The 7032-nt window shown below is 28.7% G+C and overlaps 1 protein-coding gene across 1 annotated transcript in view; it reads left to right on the top strand.

Moving 5' to 3' along the window:
- The first annotated feature begins 1274 nt into the window (after positions 1–1274).
- The window catches only part of LOC106789231 (myosuppressin), a 9494-nt gene continuing 3736 nt past the window's right edge, over positions 1275–7032 (top strand). Inside the window, exon 1 of the mRNA XM_014753292.1 lies at positions 1275–1444. The gene's annotated coding sequence lies outside the window, so the exon portion shown is untranslated. The remainder of the gene's footprint in view (positions 1445–7032) is intronic.

The raw sequence follows: 7032 nt of genomic DNA, 5'->3' as shown, positions 1-7032 counted from the left end.
AAATAACTAAAAATATGAATGATACTTTTTTGGATCAATTTTTTTCAACACAATTTTGATATACTTCCCTTAATTATTAAATTATTTAAACGTTGTGTGTGATGTTTAAAAAAAAAAATGTCATCGAGATAAACAATCAAAGATCGTTAAACAATATATTCCCCATATTTATAATTTAATACTTAACGTTTAACTATAGAATCTTACTTCTAATTATATTTTAATATAAAATACAATAAAAAACCAACCAACAAGAACTATCTGTAATTACTTTAACGAAAGGACAAATAAATACACGATTCGAAAGCGTAAAAATATAATATCATCGTAAAACAAACACCATGGCTCAATCGATTATTATTTTATTAATTGATAGCGCACCATGGGATTCGTTAAAGTGTCCTACAAATTAATCGGTCCTTTTACGATCGTAAAAATAAACTACGAAAAATATGACAAAATGTCAATTCTTCTTTTTTTTTCCCACCCCTGCCCCCTGACTCCACCCTTCACCCCTATCCATAGTGACAAAACATCCTTCAATCTTCATTATCAAATTTTCTTTGTCCCCCATTTTCGAGTACCTACAAAAAATATTAAAATGAAGAATAAAAAAAAACACTTAAAAAAGATTATCAATTATTTGACTAAAATCCAATCTTAAATAATTCATACTTACATTTTTTATTTTATTTTTTTACGTATCTCTGATCACGTTAATCGACTTCTTCTTTTAAACCCCAACACCCCAATACCCCCCCCCCCTATTCCAATCGCATATGAAAAAATTAACATAAAAATTTGTATAAGAGGAAAATAAAAGAAAGGTCAAAAAAAAAAAAAAGTAATGTCAAACAAGATAGGTAGGTTAACGTAAGTAACGTATAAGAATAAGATGAAGGTAAGGGATGGGGGTTGGAAGGGGTGGAAGACACATGCGTATGGGAAGTACTTATTTCTCTGTCGTCCTATGGAACAACGCGCATGGCAGTCAGGATCGTGCGTATTTAAGGGCTGTTGCTTCAGGATACTCGCCACTATCACTGCAATCATCGACTACTCGAGGAGTTACTATATATATATATATATATATAGTATATATAAATATATATATATATATATATATATAACAAAATTTTGTCTTCATCGTTAAACTGTTTGATTTTGTGCATAATTCGTATATTATTGAATTATTATTTCATTGTTGTTTATAATTACATTTAATTGTTTTAATTCTTTACGAATATATATATGTATATATAGATTTGTCTATCTTTTTATTTTTTTTTTTTTTTCATTTTTTTTGTTGGCGACATAAATTTTTGAATTCTCCAAGGAAAATAATAAAACGTAAAAAAAAGGAAGCCCGTGTTTCCGCATCGTCGTTGTGCGAATACTCCGGCAGCCTGTTGCATCACATTTTTTGGCATCGAAAACAAAAGGGGTGAGTTTAAACGACTGAACATTATTCGTAGATTATTTATGTACTCATATTATTTCTTTTATTTTATTTTCTATTATTTTCTTGATTTACATTCTTACTTTTTCCCTCTTTTCACGTACGTGTGCATGCGTATCACGTGACGTCAATTTATTCGGCTAACCTCAAATTCAATTTGTCGATCTAAATCGTGACTCGGAATTTCTTTCTTTATGACATTTAAATTGAATCGTTTAAATGAATTTGTTCATTTCTAATCATTTTATATTTTAAATAAAATACTTACAATGTTCTTTTTTTGTTTTTTATATTTTTTTATATAATTTAAAGTATACTTTTGTCAATTGTGATATTTAATATTGATGGAAAATACTTTTATCAAAGTTTTCACAAAATATTGACTCTTTTTTTTATTGAATTTTCTTTTCGAAATATACTTTAAGTTCTTTAAAATTTAAATGTCAATACTCGATAAAATAAATCATTTTCAAGATTTATGAGCTTTCGTGTTTCAAACGCGTATTAATTGAAATCATTTTCTCATTAATAATTAAACCGAAATTTGTCAACGATATTTTGTCAACTGAATTTCCAAAAGTTAATAAATAGGATTTGTTTCTTTTTTATTTATCATTGATTTTATTATTAATTTTTAGCGAGAAACACACAAAATATTATTATTATTTCTTCTTTGCAATCTATACTATTTTATAATAACACCATTGATTAAATAGAAAAAGAAAATTGCAAATACATTGTCTCCCTTTTTTTGTTTTAACAATTTACATAAATGTTAACCCCTTTAAAACAATTTTGTTCATTATTTATAGTCAATGAATCTTCCGTGATTAAAAATAATGCAACGGGTAATTGTTCAATTAAAAAACAAAAGAGAGTAAAATTAAATAATAAATAGAAAAGATAAAGCACGAAGTTAATCGAAGTTTCTCGTGGGATATAAACCCCAACGTTCCTTACGAATCTCGACGCAACAGGTATTCCGTATATCGTTCGAAATTATACTAAACGCGATAAATTATATTTACGATTGATAAATATAATAATAATTTTTATTGATAGAAAAGAAACTCTAGCAAAAAAAAAAAACAAAACAAAAGAAAATAAACACATTTTACCACAGTAAAAAAAACAATTACGAGATTATTCCAAATTCATTATTTCTGAGTGTTCATATTTCAAAAAAGTACGTTAATATAACGGTATAATAGTATATACAAATTTATATAATACAAAGGGTTTAATTGTTTTATTTCATATATATATACATACAGTACAAAAAACCCCAAAAAAATTCTACTCATTCGTGAAATATTCAAACGATGGATGAAAAACAAAGAAGAAATTAAATTCACTTACTAGTTATATTGTAAGTTGGCGTAAAGTTCTGTCCCCGACGTCCAATCCGGAGATTTCACTTTGATTTCTAATATCCGTTCTAAAAGCTAAATGGAAATTACAAATTTTTAATGAGAAACTACTTAATATCGAAGAAACTTGACTATCATCATCGGTCTGCCATTTTCAAATAACCAACCTAACCTTAAAACGAATTCAATATTTTACTGTAATAAAGGATACTTAAACTACGATTAAAGTTTAATGTTTAACGTATATAATCCTTTGTTTAAATTTCCAATATAAACGTATATAACTTTGATAAAAAATAAGAAAGAAAAAAGAAAGAAAAGAAATCTATCCTGAATGAAGTTTAATTCTTTGTGCAATCATAACGCTTTTAAGTAATTTTCGAATTAACGAGAGTTACACCAAATTACAAAATTGTACAAAGATTAAACGAGGAACGTTTGACAAAGGAATAAAAAAAGAAAGAAAAGAAAAACAAAAAGATGAGTTTCAAACACGATAATATACTTGTTTAACGTGTTACAAACTTTTATTACAGTAAAATATTTCATTCACCGCATTTTAAATATATCGAACCTAACCTCAAAAATATAATCAAATTTCCATCCGATTTCTTTTGTTTTCTTTTGGCATTTCGTGATACGCGTATCGAAACAAATGTTAATAAAAATAAAAGAGAATAATATTACATGAAAAAAAAACCTTTTTCCATGCTACGAAATATATACATAGCAGATGGGTATCGATAAATCGTTGAATAAATTGGTTTAATAAAAAGAAATCTATACATATAAAAAGAAAATATAATATACATTTGATCGAATGAGGTTTTCCCCTTCCTCCCCCGACCCGTCCCCCCCAATCACACCCACACCCACACCGAAAAATCGTAAAAAAAGAAAATTTCAAATTCCATCGAAATAAAATACAAATCTATGCTATGTTGAGAGACAAAATAAAGAAAAGATTTTCTAACCTTGTACCATGTTATCGCGAATAAATTTGTTATTAACAAAAGAAAAGAAAAAAAGATAATTCACCTGTCTCCGTTAGATAAGGATGTTATTCGGTAGATAGTTAGATAGGTGTGAAAATGAAAGATTAAAAAGAATTCGTAAGAAAAATAATATATACATATATATATATATATAACTCAGTTAGGAAAGGTAATAAAGAAAAGAAAAAAAGAAGAAGAAAAAAAAAAAGATCTTCTTCGGTTAATGTTTCTCGGTGTCACAGGTGTGTGCGTGTAATTGGGGAAAACGTGAACGAGTAAAAGTCTAATTGCGGTTGGACGATTAAAGGGGAAGAAAATACAGCAATAGAATGGTGCAATAACTCGCGTAAAGATTTCCTAGACAATTTTCGTGTCCAAGATTGAGATAAAAAGGGTAATAGAATAAGAGGTAAATGTGTGAGAATAGTTCTATCGGTATATAAACTATTAACCCTCCCCCCACCACCACCAACACCACCCTAAGTCGTATAAAGTTTCCCCTTGTTGTATTGTTTTAATCATTTTCTTTTCTATTATATTATTTTTCTCTATCTTATTTGCAATATAACATTTGTAATTTAATATTAATTAAACCGTGTTTCTATATACAGTCAAACCTCCTTTAACGCTGTAAGTGCGTTCCGCGTTATATATGGAAACCGTGTTATAAGAAACTCGGATTTAACCGTACAAACCAAGCTAATTCGTAGCGCGTTGTATGGAAACAGTACTATAAGAAACACAGATTTTAATACAAATCACATCATTCGTACCGCGTTATATGGAGACCAAAAAATACAAAAGACAAGATAAATTATAAATTATTTTTATTAAATTGGAAGAGTTCATATAAGAAAAATGATTAAAAAAATGAAACAAAAAGTAAACTAAAAAACTGTTTTCCAACAAAAACAAGACAAACTTTTGTAAAATTATGTAATCTTTCAGCACTCATCCTCGCTGTCAGATATGAGTCGCCTAACTCGTCTTCTTTTATTGGGTAAAATGTCTTCCTTACTTGGTTCATCTTCGCATTGGTTTTCATTTGTAACTTCTTTTTCTAACTTCACTAAAACCTCTMTATAGGGAGCTAAGCAATTTTAATTTCACTATTTTCCAATCTGTCAAAAATGGTTTAGAAAAGTTGGCTTGTGTAGTACATTTTTAAAGTTTGAATGATTGTTTGGTCAAAAGATTGTATTAATGACGTGCAGTTAGGAGGAAGGAAGACAATTTTCACATTTGGATGATACAGTTCTATGTTGTGGCAAACAGCGTTATCAAGAATCAATAAAACTTTGAAATACAAATTTTTGTCCATCATATAGATTTCGACTGCCGGGATAAAACAATTATAAAACCAATCCTTAAATAAATCTTGAGTCATCTAAGCTTTCTTATTAGATCGCCAGAATACAGTCAATTGTGTCTTATTAATGTTTTTCATTACACGGGGAGTTGAAGAACGATTTATTAGCATTGGTTTTATCATYAGGCTCCCTGATAGATTGCTGCACACATGAAGGGTGATACGTTCTTTTGAAGGTTTAAACCCCTGAACACACCTTTGATTTTTCGAACTGAAGGTCCTAGATAGTAGTTTTTTCCAATATAGTGCCGTTTCATCGTCGTTAAAAATCTGATCAGGTGACTAAGGAACTTATGGTATGTTCTTGAACGGAAACCGCGCTATAAGAGTACCGCGTTAGAGGAGGGCTGTCGCAATTTCAGCACCGCGTTATATGGAAATCGCGATCTGCGAGTGCCGTGTTATAGGAGGTTTGACTGTATATATATCTGTTTATCTAATGTTACGTACTATGCACGAATAGAATTGATCAAGTTCTTGGAATATATTCATGTTGGAAACCTAACTCTGTCTTGTGACTATTTGAAAAGGGTATGAATTCAAACCACCTGTTACGTTTACGTGTCTCAAAGCCCTACCTATCTACGTAGCTATCTAGGAAACAAACGCTTTTAAATTCTTAGCCCCTTTATCGAGAATTTCATTCTTAAATTATTAAAACCCTGATAATCATACGAATATTAGAATAATGTATAACTTTGATTTTTGTTTTATTTCATTTTAACACCGAAATGTTACGTTTTACGTTATTCAATATTATTTTATTATTAAGTTAAGAAAGATTGAATTTTTGATTAATTGTAAATATAATAATAATATTGTTTATTGTTTAAGAAAGTAAATTTTATTTTGAATTTTTAAACGTTTCTTGTCTTGTTGTTATTGTTTTAAAAAGTATTATCAAACCTTTGTGATGTATTGTTTAATTTAAACGTAATTTATTTCCCAAATGATTATTGAAGTTTACGTTTGGTTTAAAATTAATATCACGAGTGTGACACGTGGTATTCGTATTTGATTTAAAATTAGTATCACGAGTGTGACACGTCAAAGTATGCAGCAAAGTATTAAATAATTCTTTTCGCGTTATATCATTCCTCGAATTAGCATACTGAAAAGATGATCAAAAAAATAGAAAGGAAAATGAAGAAAATAGATAAAAAAAAAAAAAAGTATTCTACTCGATATGTATAAGGTTAAGGTTATAACTTTGCGAATAAGTTATATATGCGAAAGCCCACGTTTTCGCGATTTTATTGGTTTGTACAAAGTGAAGGAGAAGAAAAAGTATCGGGAAATCCTAGCACGTGCAAATTTCACAGCACTCGTGTCTGAAAAAGATTATCGAGTTTGACTGTAAGATCGCATTCGGATCAACTAGGGTTTATTTACTCGACATTTAATCCAATCATTTTCTTACCTTTTCCTTTCCTTTCCTTTCCTTTTGTCCTTATTCACGTTCCGTTCTTTGTAATGGAACACCTTTCTTCTATTACGATATCCCCCATCGTATCTTGTGACATACTGACCGAACTTCAAACTTCAAACTATTTCTAAACGATTTTAATAAGAAACGAATTTTAATAAAAATCAGATTACTTACAACACACACACACATATATATATACATATACAGACGGAAACTTGAGAAATTAAATTGATTGTTTTTATTGGCTTTTAGTTTGTTGTTTTTTTTTTACTTTTTCTTCTTTTCCAAATTAATCTTCTTTCGAAAGAAATAAATAAAGAAAGAAACAGAAATGTTTATGTGATTCGTGTATCTTAAATAAAAATAATAATTTAAAATTAAATTGACAAAATTATTGATGTATATTTGTA

The sequence above is a fragment of the Polistes canadensis genome, unplaced genomic scaffold (genome assembly GCF_001313835.1).
Source record: "Polistes canadensis isolate GaletaPanama2010 unplaced genomic scaffold, ASM131383v1 scaffold_172, whole genome shotgun sequence".
Lineage (NCBI taxonomy): Eukaryota > Metazoa > Arthropoda > Insecta > Hymenoptera > Vespidae > Polistes > Polistes canadensis.
The sequence above is the reverse complement of the archived record's forward strand: the minus strand, read 5'-3'. Positions and strand labels throughout refer to the sequence as shown.